General features: G+C 39.5%; 1 long non-coding RNA gene and 1 pseudogene across 1 annotated transcript in view; both read right to left on the bottom strand.

Moving 5' to 3' along the window:
* Positions 1-1,908: 1,908 nt before the first annotated feature.
* Positions 1,909-12,260, bottom strand: LOC149748039 (14-3-3 protein theta pseudogene; annotated as a pseudogene).
* A 71-nt stretch (positions 12,261-12,331) lies between these two features.
* Positions 12,332-17,743, bottom strand: part of LOC149748038 (uncharacterized) — a 38,829-nt gene continuing 33,417 nt past the window's right edge. The window contains exon 6 of the long non-coding RNA XR_016394981.1: positions 12,332-12,447. This is a non-coding gene — a long non-coding RNA (uncharacterized LOC149748038). The remainder of the gene's footprint in view (positions 12,448-17,743) is intronic.

The raw sequence follows: 17,743 nt of genomic DNA, 5'->3' as shown, positions 1-17,743 counted from the left end.
CCACCTGAAATATGACATAGTTTATTAATGTAGCTGTTTCTTGTTTCTCTCCCTCACCCCAACTGGAATGCAAGGTCCAATAGAGCAAGAATTTTTGTCTGTATTATTCACTGGAATATATACCTGGAATCTAAAATAGGCATACACATATTAGGCACTCAGTAAATAGTTGTTGAATGAATGAATGAATCCCAAGAACCTCCAATTCTTAGAGTGGACCCTTAATTTTCCTTCATGGAACTGTTCCTTTTCAGTCTATTTGTGCTGACTTTACCTCCTCAGTTTCAGACGTAGTATATTCCTGGTATATACCTATTCCCAGCCGCTGTACAGGTCACATAATTGGTTTAGGGATGGGCCCATAACACAAGCCTGTCTAATGATTCTCAAATTGGCTTCTTGGAAACTATTGGGGAAGAGATGCTCTCTTTCTAATGAGGTTGCTAGCCTTGTAGGACATAAGCTCAGAGCTATTAGAGGTCATCTTGCCACTATGAGAGGTGACCCTGTCTTGAGAATGAAGTCAGCACACAGGAAAGCAATTAATACCAAAAGAGAAATACTGGTTCCTGATGACTTCATTTGAAAACCTGCATCCAATTGTGCCTGAGTCAATTTCAGTTGGATTCCTGTCACTTACAACTAAAAGAATACTAATAAATTCAAACTCTACTCTCAGTGTCCAACTCTAATACGACACTACTTTTTCTTGATATTCTTGTAGCTTTTACATACTTCACTAACCAGTTTTTCCTTATTAGTAATAAGTAATTAACTTATTAGAGTATAAGTTCCCCTAATTGCTTCCTCAGTCTTCTGAGGAATAAAATTATCATGGAGGTAAGTAAAGAATTTTTCAAATTCTCTGATTTTGGTAAAATGGAACCTTGGAATAGTTTCAGTTCGTCCTCTGTAACTAGCCTCTGTACCAGTTTTATAGCTAGAATTTAAAAAGAACCATCTAGAACATCTGTCTGGTTAGGTGGCATGCAGCACACACCTGTAAAAATATCACTTGCCGTTTCCCGTTTTTATACCAAACAAAGTTATTTTCATTATTTCTATCCTTGGGTTTCTTGATCTCCTTATAGGTGAACTTTATATTTATGAAGTCAGGAGACATTTATTAAATCCAAACTCCATGCCTGGTACTTTTCTAGGTGCTAGAATGTAATGGTAAATTTTATTTTGATATCTAGCATTATCTTGTCACATGGTAGGTGTTCAGTAGACCTTTGTTAAGTTAGTAAATAAGTGGATACATTGATAAGTACAACTACTTGAATATTCATTGGATCTATTACCTTCCTGTTGATATATGTTAGTCCACTCTAACAAGTCTTGGCACTGATGATAATAATGACTTCAATTTACAAAGTAGTAACTGAAAATATATGTAATATCTTCTTTATATTATCACTATTCCAGTCGGTAATCTTTAGGTGGATAGGAACAAAGACTGATTCAAGTTAAATTAAAGGACAATGAAAAGGTTGTCCTATCAATTCAAAAATACCCATAAGTAATTGCTATAATAGGAAGTACCAGAGAGGAGTTCTGGATTTGAGACATTTGTGGGGACCTCAACAGCAGGAATTTATGAATTTGACTCTTTTGCATTATTGTTCATTATCATGACGCAGTGGTATTCCACATGCTTCTCCTTTTTCTTGTACTCTGGTCAATTGGCCACTCTTGGTTTAAGCAGCCCATAGCCAGAGTCACAAAAGCATGGCATTAAATGGCAATTGGCACTCAGTTGTAGGAAAGACTATTGACAGTGGTGAAGACTGGGGTTAATTTAAGCCTTATTTAAAGGGGAGTAACAATTATTGCCATTTGGGCATATGGATCTATTCTTACCGCAATATCTGACTTTTCACAAGAAGTTGGAAATCCTGAGTAAAATTTCTTAATTTTTGAAGGATGGCAAGGAAGGAAGGAAGGAAGGAAGGAAGGAAGGAAGGGAGAGAGGGAGAGAGGGAGAGAGAGAGGGAGGGAGGGAGGGAGGGAGGGAGAGAAAGACAGAGAGAGAGAAAGAAAGAGAAAGAAAGAAAGAATACCGCATGGGCAAACCCTGTGCAGGCTTGTGCAAAAAAAAGAGTTAACATAGCAGGACTAACTGCTTTTCCTTAGAAATGCCTCCTACCTACACGGTTGGCCCTTGGCTAGCATCTGGGAGCTTGAATTTGGTTCCCAGCATTCTCAGAACTGATAAGAAGGACTCACTGGGCTAAACTGTTTGTACAAACAATATGGCTTATGCCGAGCACCTGCTTTCATTCTGGGAGTCTGGAATTTTGGTATGTGCCTGGCAGAGGCTGCCTACATGACCTGTCCCCCAAAAAAACTTGGGCACCGAGTCTCCAATGAGCTTCTTGGTTGGCAGCATTTCACGTGTGTTGTCATCACTTATTGCTGGGGCAGTTGAGCCTGTCCTGTATGACTCCATGGGAGAGGACCCTTCAAAGCTTGTGTCTGGTTTACCTGGACTTTGCCCGATGTGATTTTTTTTTCTTTTATAGGCTGCATTGTGTCTTCGCTTGCACGCGGGTTTTCTCTAGTTACTGAGAGCAGGGGCTACTCTTTGTTGCAGTGCGCGGGCTTCTCATTGTGGTGGCTTCTCTTGTTGCAGAGCACAGGCTCTAGGCACACGAGCTTCAGCAGTTGTGGCACACGGGCTCCAGTAGTTGTGGCACACGGGCGTCAGGAGTTGGGGCTAGCGGGCTCTAGAGCACAGGCTCAGTAATTGTGGTGCACGGGCTTAGTTGCTCCGTGGCATGTGGGATCTTCCTGGACCAGGGCTCGAACCCATGTCCCCTGCATTGGCAGGGGGATTCTTAACCACTGTGCCACCAGGGAAGCCCATTCCATATGATTTTTCCTTTGCTGATTTGGCTGTGTATCCTTTACCATAAAATGTCATAGCCATGAGTATGACTATATGTTTAGTCCTGTAATTCCTCCTAGTGAATCCTCCTGGGGGTGGTCTTAAGGACCCCCAATACAAGGCCAAACAAAACATCTTTAAGCCAAATCCAACCTACAGGGTATTACTTTTCAACCTCTAATCTAAGGATGGTCATGGGCAGTATAGCTATCACCCCAAAACAGAACATTTTTGCATGCTTTATGTCATTTAATCCTTACAACACTATGAAATAAACATTTTTTTCCATTGCGGAGCACAGGCTCCAGACGCGCAGGCTCAGCGGCCATGACTCACGGGCCCAGCCACTCCACAGCATGTGGGATCTTCCCGGACCGGGGCACGAACCCATGTCCCCTGCATCGGCAGGCGGACTCTCAACTACTGTGCCACCAGGGAAGTCCGAAATAAACATTTTTATAACCCCAATTTATACATGAGGAAACTGAGACTCAGTTGTTTTTTTTTTTATACAGCAGGTCCTTATTAGTCATCAATTTTAAACACATCAGTGTATCCATGTCAATCCCAATCGCCCAATTCAGCACACCACCATCCCCAGCCCCCCGCGGTTTTCCACCCTTGGTGTCAATTTGTTAGTTCTCTACATCTGTGGCTCAACTTCTGCCCTGCAAACAGGTTCATCTGTACCATTTTTCTAGGTTCCACATACATGTGTTAATATACGATATTTGTTTTTCTCTTTCTGTCTTACTTCACTCTGTATGACAGTTTCTAGATCCATCCACACCTCAACAAATGACTCAATTTCATTCCTTTTTATGGCTGAGTAATATTCCATTGTATATATGTACCACATCTTCTTTATCCATTCATCTGTCGATGGGCATTTAGGCTGCTTCCATGACCTGGCTATTGTAAATAGTGCTAAAATAAATATTGGGGTGCATGTTTCTTTTTGAATTATGGCTTTCTCTGGGTATATGCTCAGTAGTGGGATTGCTGGATCATATGGTAATTCTATTTTTAATTTTGTAAAGAACCTCCATACTGTTCTCCATAGTTGCTGTATCAATTTACATTCCCACCAACAGTGCAAGAGGGTTCTCTTTTCTCCACACCCTCTCCAGCATTTGTTGTTTGTAGATTTTCTGATGATGCCCATTCTAACTGGTGTGAGGTGATACCTCATTGTAGTTTTGATTCGCATTTCTCTAATAATTAGTGATGTTGAGCAGCTTTTCATGTGCTTCTTGGCCATCTGTATGTCTTCTTTGGAGAAATGTCTATTTAGGTCTTCTGCCCATTTTTGGATTGGGTTGTTTGTTTCTTTAATATTGAGCTGCATGAGCTGTTTATATATTTTGGAGATTAGTCCCTTGTCTGTTGATTCGTTTGCAAATATTTTCTCCCATTCTGAGGGTTGTCTTTTTGTCTTGTTTATGGTTTCCTTTGCTGTGCAAAAGCTTTGAAGTTTCATTAAGTCCCATTTGTTTATTTTTGTTTTTATTTCCAGTACTCTAGGAGGTGGGTCAAAAAAGATCTTGCTGTGATTTATGTCAAAGAGTGTCCTTCCTATGTTTTCCTCTAAGAGTTTTATACTGTCCACTCTTACATTTAGGTCTCTAATCCATTTTGAGTTTATTTTTGTGTATGGTGTTAGGGAGTGTTCTAATCTTATTCTTTTACATGTAGCTGTCCAGTTTTCCCAGCACCACTTATTGAAGACACTGTCTTTTCTCCATTGTATATCCTTGCCTTCTTTGTCATAGATTAGTTGACCATAGGTGCGTGGGTCTATCTCTGGGCTTTCTATCCTGTTACATTGATCTATATTTCTGTTTTTGTGCCAGTACCATACTTTCTTGAATACTGCAGCTTTGTAGTATAGTCTGAAGTCAGGGAGTCTGACTCCTCCAGCTGTTTTTTTCCCTCAAGACCTCTTTGGCTATTCCAGGTCTTTTGTGTCTCCATATAAATTTTAAGATTTTTTTGTTCTAGTTCTGTAAAAAATGCCATTGGTAATTTGATAGGGATTGCATTGAATCTGTAGATTACTTTGGGTAGTATAATCATTTTCACAATATTGATTCTTCCAATCCAAGAACATGGTATATCTCTCCATCTGTTGGTATCATCTTTAATTTCTTTCATCAGTGTCTTATAGTTTTCTGCATACAGGTCTTTTGTCTCCCTAGGTAGGTTTATTCCTAGGTATTTTATTCTTTTAGTTGCAATGTTGAATGGGAGGGTTTCCTTAATTTCTCTTTCAGATTTTGCATCATTAGTGTATAGGAATGCAAGAGATTTCTGTGCATTAATTTTGTATCCTGCAACTTTACCAAATTCATTGATTAGCTCTAGGGGTTTTCTGGTGGCATTTTTAGGATTCTCTATGTATACTATCATGTCATCTGCAAACAGTGACAGTTTTACTTCTTCTTTTCCAATTTGGATTCCTTTTATTTCTTTTTCTTCTCTGATTGACGTGGCTAGGACTTCCAAGACTATGTTGAACAATAGTGGTGAGAGTGGACATCCTTGTCTTGTTCCTGATCTTAGAGGAAATGATTTCTGGTTTTCACCATTGAGAATGATGTTTGCTGTGGGTTTGTCATATATGGCCTTTATTATGTTGAGGTAAGTTCCCTGTATGCCCACTTTCTGGAGAGTTTTTATCATAAATGGGTGTTGAATTTTGTCGAAAGCTTTTTCTGCATCTATTGAGATGATCATATGGTTTTTCTTCTTCAATTTGTTAATGTGGTGTATCACATTGATTGATTTGTGTATCTTGAAGAATCCTTGCATCCCTGGGGTAAATCACACTTGATCATGGTGTATGATCCTTTTAATCTGTTGTTGGATTGTTTGCTAGTATTTTCTTGAGGATTTTTGCATCTATATTCATCAGTGATATTGGTCTGTAATTTTCTTTTTTTGTAGTATCTTTGTCTAGTTTTGGTATCAGGGTGATGGTGGCCTCATAGAATGAGTTTGGGAGTGTTCCTTCCTCTGCAATTTTTTGGAAGAGTCTGAGAAGTATGGGTGTTAGCTCTTCTCTAAATGTTTCATAGAATTCACCTGTGAAGTCATCTGGTCCTGGACTTTTGTTTGTTGGAAGATTTTTAATCACAGTTTCAATTTCATTACTTGTGATTGGTCTGTTCATATTTTCTATTTCTTCCTGGTTCAGTCTTGGAAGGTTATACCTTTCTAAGAATTTGTCCATTTCTTCCAGGTTGTCCATTTTACTGGCATAAAGTTGCTTGTAGTGGTCTCTTACGATCCTTTGTATTTCTGTGGTGTCTGTTGTAACTCTCCGTTTTCATTTCTAATTTTATTGATTTGAGTCCTCTCCCTCTTTTTCTTGATGAGTCTGGCTAATGGTTTATCAATTTTGTTTGTCTTCTCAAAGAACCAGCTTTTAGTTTTATTGATCTTGGCTATTGTTTTCTTTGTTTCTATTTCATTTATTTCTGCTGTGATCTTTATGATTTCTTTCCTTCTGCTAACTTTGGGTTTTGTTTGTTCTTCTTTCTCTAGTTCCTTTAGGTGTAAAGTTAGATTGTTTATTTGAGATATTTCTTGTTTCTTGAGATAGGCTTGTATAGCTATAAACTTCCCTCTTAGAACTGCTTTTGCTGCATCCCATAGGTTTTGGATCGTCGTATTTTCATTGTCATTTGTCTCTAGGTATTTTTTGATTTCCTCTTTGATTTCTTCAGTGATCTCTTGGTTATTTAGTAATGTATTGTTTAGCCTCCATGTGTTTGTGTTTTTTACGTTTTTTTCCCTGTAATTCATTTCTAATCTCATAGTATTGGGGTCAGAAAAGATGCTTGATATGATTTCAATTTTCTTAAATTTACTGAGGCTTGATTAGTGACCCAATATGTGATCTATCCTGGAGAATGTTCTGTGTGCACTTGAGAAGAAAGTGTAATGTGTTGTTTTTGGATGGAATGTCGTATAAATATCAATTAAATCTATCTGGTCTATTGTGTCATTTAAAGCTTCTGTTTCCTTATTAATTTTCTGTTTGGATGATCTTACATGATCTTACACCTCATTGGTGTAAGTGAGGTGTTAAAGTCCCCTACTCTTATTGTGTTACTGCTGATTTCCTCTTTTATAGCTGTTAGCAGTTGTCTTATGTATTGAGGTGCTCCTATGTTGGGTGCATATATATTTATAATTGTTATATCTTCTTCTTGGATTGATCCCTTGATCATTGTGTAGTGTCCTTCCTTGTCTCTTGTAACCTTTATTTTAAAGTCTATTCTATTTGATATGAGTATAGCTACTCCAGCTTTCTTTTGATTTCTATTTGCATGGAATATCTTTTTCCATCCCCTCACTTTCAGTCTGCATGTGTCCCTAGGTCTGAAGTGGGTCTCTTGTAGACAGCACATATATGGGTCTTGTTTTTGTATCCATTCAGGAAACCTGCGTCTTTTGGTTGGAGCATTTAAGCTATTCACGTTTAAGGTAATTATCGATACGTATGTTCCTATGACCATTTTCTTAATTGTTTTGGGTTTGTTTGTGTAGGTCCTTTTCTTCTCTTGTGTTTCCCACTTAGAGAAGTTCCTTTAGCATTTGTTGTAGGGCTGGTTTGGTGGTGCTGAATTCTCTTAGCTTTTGCTTGTCTGTAAAGCTTTTGATTTCTCCATTGAATCTGAATGAGATCCTTGTCGGGTAGAGTAATCTTGGTTGTAGGCTCTTCCCTTTCATCACTTTAAGTATATCATTTTTATCATTATATACTTAAGTGTATCACTCCCTTCTGGCTTGTAGAGTTTCTGCTGAGAAATCAGCTATTAACCTTATGGGAGTTCCCTTGTATGTTATTTGTCGTTTTTCCCTTGCTGTTTTCAATAATTTTTCTTTGTCTTTAATTTTTGCCAATTTGATTACTATGTGTCTCGACGTGTTTCTCCTTGGGTTTATCCTGTATGGGACTCGCTGTGCTTCCTGGATTTGGGTGGCTATTTCCTTTCCCATGTTAGGGAAGTTTTCGACTATAATCTCTTCAAATATTTTCTGTGGTCCTTTCTCTCTCTCTTCTCCTTCTGGGACCCCTATTATGTGAGTGTTGTGTTTAATGCTTTCCCAGAGGTCTCTTAGACTGTCTTCATTTCTTTTCCTTCTTTTTTTCTTTATTCTGTTCCGCAGCAGTGAATTCCACCATTCTGTCTTCCAGGTCACTTATCCGTTCTTCTGCCTCAGTTATTCTGCTATTGATTCCTTCTAGTGTATTTTTCATTTCAGTTATTGTATTGTTCACCTCTGTTTGTTTGTTCTTTAATTCTTCTAGGTCTTTGTTAAACATTTCTTGCATCTTCTCGATCTTTGCCTCCATTCTTTTTCCGAGGTCCTGGATCATCTTCACTATCATTATTCTGAATTCTTTTTCTGGAAGGTTGCCTATCTCCACTTCATTTAGTTGTTTTTCTGGGGTTTTATCTTGTTCCTTCATCTGGTACATAGCTCTCTGCTTTTTCATCTTGTCTATCTTTCTGTGAATGTGGTTTTTGTTCCACAGGCTGCAGGATTGTAGTTCTTCTTGCTTCTGCTCTCTGCCCTCCCTGGCATCACTTTTATATCCATTTTACAGGGAGGAAACCAAGGCACAAAAAGGTTCAGTACAACTTTTAGTTGTACTTCAAGCAATGAACAGTTTAGAGAGATAAGACATATTCAGATATAAACAACCAGTCACACTCTTTCCCCATACATTCTCCCAAAGACTGCCTTTCTTCTGAATATTTATTTCTGCCTTTTGTTTCAGTTGGCATCCAAGCTACTCTAATGCCACCTGTTGACCAGCAGAGGGAACCCTCTGACTCAGTACCTTCCCTATAATCTTATTCTCCTTCTAGGAGTCCTATGTCAGTGGAATTCTGTCCTACATTCCATTTTTTCCAACTTTTTTTTTTAATTTATTTGCCTGCATTGGGTCTTAGTTGTGGCTTGTGGGATCTAGTTCCCTGACCAGGGATCAAACCCTGGCCCCCTGCATTGAGAGTGCAGAGTCTCAGCCACTGGACAACCAGGGAAGTCCCTTCCTAGTTTTAAAATGTCCATTTTATTCTATATAACACTTAAAGCTGTCATTTACATCTGAGGAAGAGACGATTATGAAATTGATCTATGTAAGTAAAACACTTACTCTGAGAACTGTTGTCCATACATTGTAAAATTTCAAACTGTTGAGTCTATACACTGAATGGATTTCTTTGCTACAGAGAATCCAAGTTGAATGAGGAATGGAGATGGGTAAAAAGTTTTCTTGAAGGAAAAAATGATGACACTCTGTATACATTTAGCGTTCTGCGCCTTCTGACGTCACTCTCTTCTCCTGCATTGTCTGATGTCCATAGTGTTAGGTTGTCTCTAAGCTACTGCATGATAAGGATATTTTTGTATGAGTCTTCATTCAGTGCATCAAGTTCTATGATGGCTTCATCAAAAGTTGTTTTAGCCAGTGTGTAGGCAAGCTCTGGGTTATTTAGGATCTCAGAATAAAGTATAGAAAAGCTCAGAGCCAGTCCAAGGTGGATTGAGCGTGTAGATTGCATCTCTTTCATGTTTATATCTAATGCCTTTTGGTCAGCTCCTTGGGAATTGTCTATAGTTTGTTTTTGATCATCAACTTAGGCAAAAGAGGTACTGGAAGTAGTCTCCATTTTCAGATAAAAGACTACTTTCTGGATTAGCTGCACTGGCTATTATGTACTTATCCAACAATCTCAGGTCAGTGGTGCAGATGGATCTCAGTTCAGACTCTACTTTTTCCCGATAGTTCTTAATCAGCTTCAATTTCTTGTCAGAGGTGTTGGTTTTCTGGTCAAAGCTCAAGATGACTCTCCAGGTGGACCTGGGGCCTCAAGGATGTTCATGTAGACCTCCCAGAGTAGGTTACATTCTCATTAGTTAGCTCTAGTGGGTCTTCATCTTTCTTTTCAGTCAGAGCTGTGGTTTCATCAGAGTAACCAAAGTTTCAGCTGGGTGTCCAGAGGTCTCACGCGCATCCATCCACTGCACACAAAGAGAATAACGGCTGTGCTATTGCTCATACCAGTTGCCAAAGTGGTAACCCTGATGGGGCTGGAACTCTGGCTTCACTCTTTGCCTGTACCAGTAAGAATTATTTTGTTGAGCCCTGTCAAAACCTGCAAAACTCTCCGTCCAGTCATTAGACAAGAATAAACTACAAGATAGGTTAACTTTGAGACTTCCGGGATCCTAATTCCCTAAGGACACCAAGTGAGACAGAAAGGATGGCACAGCTGTCAGTTGCTCTGAGCTTGGGTCTTCAATGTTTTCCCTCTACTACCCTCCAAGTAGTTTCTAAGAAGAAAAAATAATAATAAATTTCTCCTTTATTCAAGCTTTCCTCCTCCTGTCCCATTATTTTTGGCAATGGCAGAGCTGAAGTACCCTGGTCCCACAATTTCATTGGTGTCCCCCTCCCCAATTCTTTGATGTTGACCTTTGACATTCCCTCCGTCTGATTGATATACAGTTCTTTGCAAAATCAGCTTTATGGTTTCTCTTCTAACCAGTCTGCAGCCTCTAATTTACCCTAAATAGAATTTCTGGACATGCCATTACCTCCTGGAGACTTTTAGCAGGGAATGACTCAAAGCAGGAAGTCTGCTATCTTTTCTGAACCCCACTCATCCTTTGAAGCCCTCATTCCCCTAAACTGGGTAGGATTAGTGGTGCCTCAGTCTCATCTCCATAGTTTGCATTTGTCCAGGAGCAACAGAACCTGGCTTCTCGGCTAGCTTACTCCTAGTGATGCTCTTTGCGGATAAAGTTCTTTACAGTTTGTGTATGAGGCTAGGGCCTTTCTTAGTCTCAGTGTAGATGGCATCTCCTTCTCTAACTAGCTTCTTTCAGTTCCTTTTAGAGGGTATAGGAATGGGAAGAACATTTTTTAAAGTATGCTTTTATTGCATCCTCCTTTACTCTTTAATTTTACAAAATGAAGAAATTGAGGGCTGGAGAGGTAAAATGACCTGGTTAGATTCACATAGCCAGACAGTAGAGAGCAGAAGACTGAACCCAGGGCTCCTGATCCACAGACTAATGCCTATTTTTCCTGTTTTCTTGAAAAACAATATTCCAACAGTTTTTAAAACACTGCCTTTTCATTTAAAAATATTTGCTATTTCAACTACATTATGAATTCAGTCAGTGGCCTCCCCTCAGAAGTGAATTATTATTTAAATCAAGTTTTCTATGGGAAAATGCATTTCTAAATCTAAATATTTAATTTCCTTATTGTCTTAGTCAATTTGGGCAGTTAAAATACCGTAGACTAGGTGGCTTAAACAACAGACATTTATTTTTCACAGTTCTAGAGTCTGGGAAGTTCAACATCAAGGTGCTGGCAGATTTGGTATCTAGAAAGGTCCCTCTTCTTGATTTTCAGATGGCTGCCTTCTTGTTGTATCCTCATATGGGGAGGCTAGTAGCTCTCTGATCTCTTCGTATAAGGGCACTAATCCCATCATGAGAACCCCACCTCATTACCTCATCTAAACCTAATTACCTCTCAAAGGCCCCATCTCCAATGCCATCACATTGGGAATTAGGGCTTCAACATATGGATTTTGGAGGGAACACAAACATTCAGTCAACAGCACTTATAAATCTTTGAGACAGCATGTAATACCTTGTAAAGATTTAAAGACACTAGATGAATATTGTAAAATTCTTAGGTGGAAACGAAGCAATTCCAGGCCTTCTCTGAAGGGATATCCATGTACAACAGGTGAGGGAATGTCATGGTAGCCAGTAAGGCTGGAAGAAGAATATCTCCCTCCACCATCAGCCCACGGTTTTAGTTCAGTGTTCAGATTCATAATTTGAGTAATTCAAATTACTTGTATCTTTAATATGCTCTTTTAATTATGCTTTCCTTATTTCTGCATTGTTGTAGCACCTACCTTCTGTCAGGAGTGGTATTAAACTTACAAATAAATTATTGTCAGGCCATTTAAGAGCATTAAGTTATATGAGTGCTAATTAATAACGACAAAAACAAAAGTTCACAAGCTGGGTAACATTTCCCCAATTATTTTCTGTGGAGGTAGAAAAAAATCCCATCTTCAAACAATTTGGGGGGACTTCCCTGGTGGTCCAGTGGTTGAGAATCTGCCTTCCAATGCAGGGGATGCAGGTTCAATCCCTTGTCGGGGAGCTAAGGTCCCACATGCCGCGGGGCAACTAAGCCTGTGCACCACAACAAAGGATCCCACATGCCGCAACTAAGACCCAATGTAACCAAATAAGTAAATAAAAAAATATTTTTTAAAAACCACTTTGGGTTTTTCCATGGAGCTAATAATTTTCAGAGCTACCATTTACTGAGCACTTACTTGTGGCAGCCGCTGCCCTGAGGCTACTTGAAGAAGGAGAGATGACCATCCAGCTCCTAGGTGCTTCAGTCCACCTTGCTCCCTGCCCCGATCTGCTGCTACAGCTTCAGTCACTGTCTGATGTCACTAGCATGAGAGTCCTTCAGGCTGACTCACAGAAACCTTAAGAAATAATAAAATGATTGTTGTTTTACCCCACTAAGTTGGTGTGGTTTTTTACAGAGCAATTATAACTGAAACAGGTATGTAAGTATTACTGGAAAAAATAAGCAGGAACTGGGAAGACCTGGGAGGGAAAGAACTGACAATGACAGAAGTTTGCACATTGGAAGTTTTTAAAGCGCTAATTACATATAGAGAATTGACGTGTGTGTGTGTGTGTGTGTGCGCGCAAACGCACACACATGTTCTTGAGTGTGTTTGCCAGGTTGGGAGGTAGGTATCAATCTGCATGCCTTACTTTTGGAACTTTGGAAAAATAGGTTACCTAAAAATTCTATTTTCATGAGGACCTAAATGTGTACAAGAAGAAAGTGTAGAGATTTGGAATTGATATGCCTATGGTACCCTACCCACTCCATGAGGAGCCTTGGACTGGTGTTTGGAACAAGTGTACTGGAACCTCTCTCCTATCCTCAGTCCTATGCTTCATCCCCATCCCATGTCCATTCTTCAGTAAATATACTACACTGACTGATTCCAGGCTCAAGAAAGAGACAGCCTGGTTTTGAATTCTGGCTTTCTCATCTACTAGCAACGTGGCCTTGAGAATCCAACAAATGGAAAATTGTTTTTATAAAGGAAAAAATCAAGGGAATTGTCCAGAGCCTACATGCCCGGGCAAATGAGGGACTGGTTATGAGAAGCTTCAATGAGTGAGAGACTAAAAGAATATAAATATATAGGAGGTTACAAGCTGCCGTAAAATAACTTCATTCTGAACCCAAAAGTTAACTTAGAAAAACAATGAAGGAAAGAAATCTCACTTCCTAAGAAATCAGGAAAAGTAAAGAGAGTTCTCTATATGGATTGGAAGACAATGAAGAAATTAGAGCTTGTGAATCAGATTACCTTTGTGTATATAATGTGTAAACCAAGATTTCCCCACATATATTACAATATTTCGTGCTTTAATTGCCTGGCAGAAATGTGATAGGTAGGTGACTCAGTATGGACCAAGAGTAATGAAGAAGAGAGAAAGCAAAGCCCATTTTTTTGCACAAACATGGCAAAAAAACCAAACATTTGAGGAAACCCTAGCCATCTTTAGTTTAAGGGATACCCTGGCCTAATTTCATCAAAGATACAAGGTTCCAATTCACCAGCAACTTGTTAGTCCCCTTTCTCACTTTGTGTTGCCCAGACCTGGGCTATGTATCAAACAACCCTGGAACCAAGCAGATCTCTAAAATCCGGGAGACACCACTCAAGCACACCAGATAAGATAAATATTATTTGGACATGCAACAAAAAGTGGGTTTGTTTTCCTCACAAAATGATTCTACAGAGCATTTTCTGCTCCCCTAAGAGACCTCAAATACCAAATTATTTTTTCTTCAAGTAGCACTCATGCACAGCCCCTAGGATCCTGATAAGCAGTAAGTTTACATTACAGAAATGAAAACCCTCATCTTTTAATATTGTTTGGGAAATAATAGGAAATAAAGACCCATGGGATTCAAATATTTTCCCCAGTATTAAAATAAACTGGATGTTAGTGATAAGAATGGGTTTAAAATAGGAAGTAGTTGCAACCCTGACTAGTCCCAGTTAATGAGACAAAAGCTCTCACCTATTTGTTTGAGTGAGAAAAATCAGAGGTGTGCTATTTATTTGTGCACAAAGGGAGAAAAAAGGACATTCTAAAACTCTTCTCCTGGCTTAACAAAGAAACGTCATAAATACTTAGTTACCTTTTAAAAAGTAGAGATGTCAGTTTTAAAATAATTACTAGGGAGCAAATTATTAAGATAACCAATTAGAACTGCAGGCTGGTGAAGGTCATAGGGAACTTTTCAAAGGACACAGCAGCAATTTCTCCTCAAGTCTGGCTGTCTTTAAAAGATTCCTTTGTATAAGTATTTTGCTAAGCCAGTTTTATAATAACAGAAAACAGCACAAGTTTATATATTTTTACAGGTGTCTCCAGACTGAACAGGAAAGTAAGACTGGTACTTTTGTGAACATCCTAGATTCAACCCTTTATCAGAAATACCTTGGGAATTCCCTGGTGGTCCAGTGGTTAGAACCCCATGCTTTCACTGCTGAGGACGCAGGTTCAATCCTTAGTCAGGGAACTAAGATTCCGCAAGCCACATGTAGTGGCCAAACAAACATACAAACAGAAACCCTAACCCTAACCTTCATGTTATTGAACAATGCCTGCTTCTCTGTAAGAGAAGAAAAAACCTTTTTTCCTCTTTGTTTTTCTGAAAAATCAGGGGCAGTTAGAGAGAAAATGGCAAGGCCTAAAACTTACTTTTAAAAAGCATGTTTGTTAGAATCTTTGGTGGCAATTGATAGAGAGCCAACTAAGCTACACAAAGGGGGAAGAAAGGAACTTGCTGTGAGGAATTAAATTGTCTCACAGAACCCAAGGGCAGAGATGTAGCAGGACCCTGATAGTCAACTGGAACCAGGGCTCAAGCACCACTGGGAAATCAGGAGAGGCTCTCCATCCTAGGTCTCTGCTTCCCCTTCAGATCTCCATTTTTCTTTGCTCCTGCATACTGGCTATCTCTGTTCTCCAGACCATGGGGCAGAAAATATCACCATCAACAACTCCCTCCCTAGAATTTAAGACAGTTGAAATCTTCGGTCCCAGTTCCAAATCTCCAGGGAATAAGTCTCATTGGCTTACTTTGGTCCCCAGGATGAGAGAGGGGAAGAGTGTTCAAGTTTAGGAAGAATATATCTTTATATGGATTGAGAATGTAAGCCCCAAATTTCCAGAATATGGAGAAAGAGGGCAGTTCCCAGGACTCTGGAGGATGCCTCTCCAACTCATAGGCAAATTCTTGAAAAATGATTCTATCCCAGGTGATTGCATTTATATATTTCATAGGTAAAGTCACCCTATTATATTGTAAATATAATGTACTCTGTATCAATACATTTCAGGCTCATTATCAGCACCTGTTTGTGACGGTGTTTTCAGGACAGCACTGACAGCACTGAAATGTTTCCATTTCAACTAATTTATTTGGAAGAAACAAGTTTATATGCTAAATGTAATTCTGAGTCGAACAAAATCTCCACTAAAAAGTTAAAAGTGTGTTTTCAAGCTTATAAGCACTGAGAAGCTATGGCCTTATTTTGTTTTATGAGAAGAGCCAAGGAGAGAACCAGGGGAGAAGAAGCACTTTTCAATTTACCCAAGGATGAGTCTGGATATTTGATTTTTACCCGAATGATCTATTTTCTTCTACCTATTTTATCATAGTACTCTCTTTTGTTAAGTTCGCAAATATGAAATAAAAGTCATTTAGGAAACATTCAGTAAAAAGTTGCTGTTGCCTATGCTTTCCATCTCTGGGGGAGTTTGGAATATCTACCAGAAGATAGAGAATTGGAAAAATTTTGATTACTCAAGAAAATGCCCATTTATTCTTTCAATCAACAAATACCTATTAAGTTCTTGCTATTATCTGGTTCTTGGTATACAGTAATCAACAAAATAGACAAATTCTTTCCCCTCCTACAGACTATATTCTAGTGAGAAAGACTGTCAATAAAAAGTGCATAAATTTATGTCAGGTGGTCATAAGCAACATAAAGGAAAATAAAAGCAGTATAAAGGGAGAGAGTGATAGAAGTGCTAGTTTAAATAGAGTGAATGGTCAAGGAAGCCTCTTTGAAAAGGTGACACTTGACAAAAATCTAAAAAAAAAAAAATGAAGGGAGTAAGCCATGCTAATATTTGGGAGATAATGGGTTTTGAAGTTCTGAGTTTTGGTTGATTCCCAGTCTCCAACAAGCTTCTTAAAGCGATCGAGTGAATCTTCCTACCGGACGATCCTAGTTTAAGCAGTGAGTGCACTGATTCCTGTGCCCTCCACCAGCCCTGACACTGCAGGCTCTGTTTCTTCACCATAACGAGTCTCTTGCTCATCTTTGGCCACAAAACACCGACAACAATGCTAAGCGCCTCAGCTCTTTACAAGACTTTCCAGAGAATGTCTCAACTCTTTCAGCCAAACTTGGGTGGTCATCCTAAGAGTAGCTGCGGTGGGGGGATGTGTATGTGCATGCAGGGACTTTTCTTCTCATCCCTACATCTCCATCAGCTGCCCAGATAAGCCGTACAAATAAATATACAATCTAAGTTATAGTATACTTTTAGATAAGCAACTTCGAAATAAGTCCCCAAAGTGAATTCCCTTCCCCCCAACCCCCCATATATTCAAACACACACAAGTACACAAAAGACAATACTGCTCCCGATGCCCCCAGATGGAAGTTCTGGCACCAACATTGACTGCCATCATATGGTTACAGCTCATTTAGCTCTCACTAGCTAGCTTTCCTTACTGTGTTTACAGTCCCGGTGTTGTTGCAAGCTGGGTTCCCCAGGAACTGACTTGAAGACTGAGTGAGTGTGCATGATGTTCGTTAAGGAGTACCTTGGGATTAGCACTTGTGTAATGGAAGAGAAGGGAAGGGAAGGAAGCCGGAGTGGACAGAGGGAGAAGTCGAATTGTGATGCAGTCCTGATGACAGCCTTGGCTGATGCCACAGGGAGCTCTGGAGCTGGAATGACCCTCCAGAGCTGTCCCAGGTTGGGCCAAGATGGCTAGACCTTTATGTTCCCACAACAGTCAGTTATTTTGAGGAAGCCCAGGCCACAAAGAAAGGCCATGCATACATGTTCCAGCCAAAAGCCCCTGCTGAGGTCCCGGCCAACAGCCCACATCCTTTAACACGCATGTGGATGAGGAAGCCTCAAGATGACTCCAGCCCCAGCCAGTCTGACTGCAACCCCAGGAGACTAGGCTTAGCCGGACCCAGTCAGCCCCCAACACTATGAGAGATAATAATAAAATATAAACAATTATTCCATGCTACTGAGTTGAGGCACGTTTGTTACATAGCTGTAGATAGCCAAAACATTGAAGAATCCTCCCAAGGGGCTGAAGCAGATTTATCTCAACATTTTCTAATCAGAAGCACTTAATATTATTGTCTTCAGATCTAATCATCATATCAAATTTCCTATCACAGTTTCTCTCAAGAGATTTTATATCCTTCAAAATCGGATCTTAAGATCTGCCTTTCATCTCCCTGAGGTAGACAAGCAGATAATTTTCCTGTAGTAGGTGGCATGTAGATTATGACCCTGAGGACAATGAAGTAACAACTTATTTTCTGTTGGGAGCATCTGCACTACACCACAGAACCAAGTAGCTGTATCCCAAGTAGTGGGATTTTGTAGTTTATTGCTTTGCCTTTTATCTGCTCA

This window comes from Delphinapterus leucas, chromosome 11 (genome assembly GCF_059928025.1).
Source record: "Delphinapterus leucas isolate spDelLeu-1000000601 "Yukka" chromosome 11, BTC_Dleu_Yukka2, whole genome shotgun sequence".
In the NCBI taxonomy this organism is placed as follows: Eukaryota; Metazoa; Chordata; class Mammalia; order Artiodactyla; family Monodontidae; genus Delphinapterus; species Delphinapterus leucas.
This window is presented reverse-complemented; position numbering and strand designations above follow the sequence as displayed.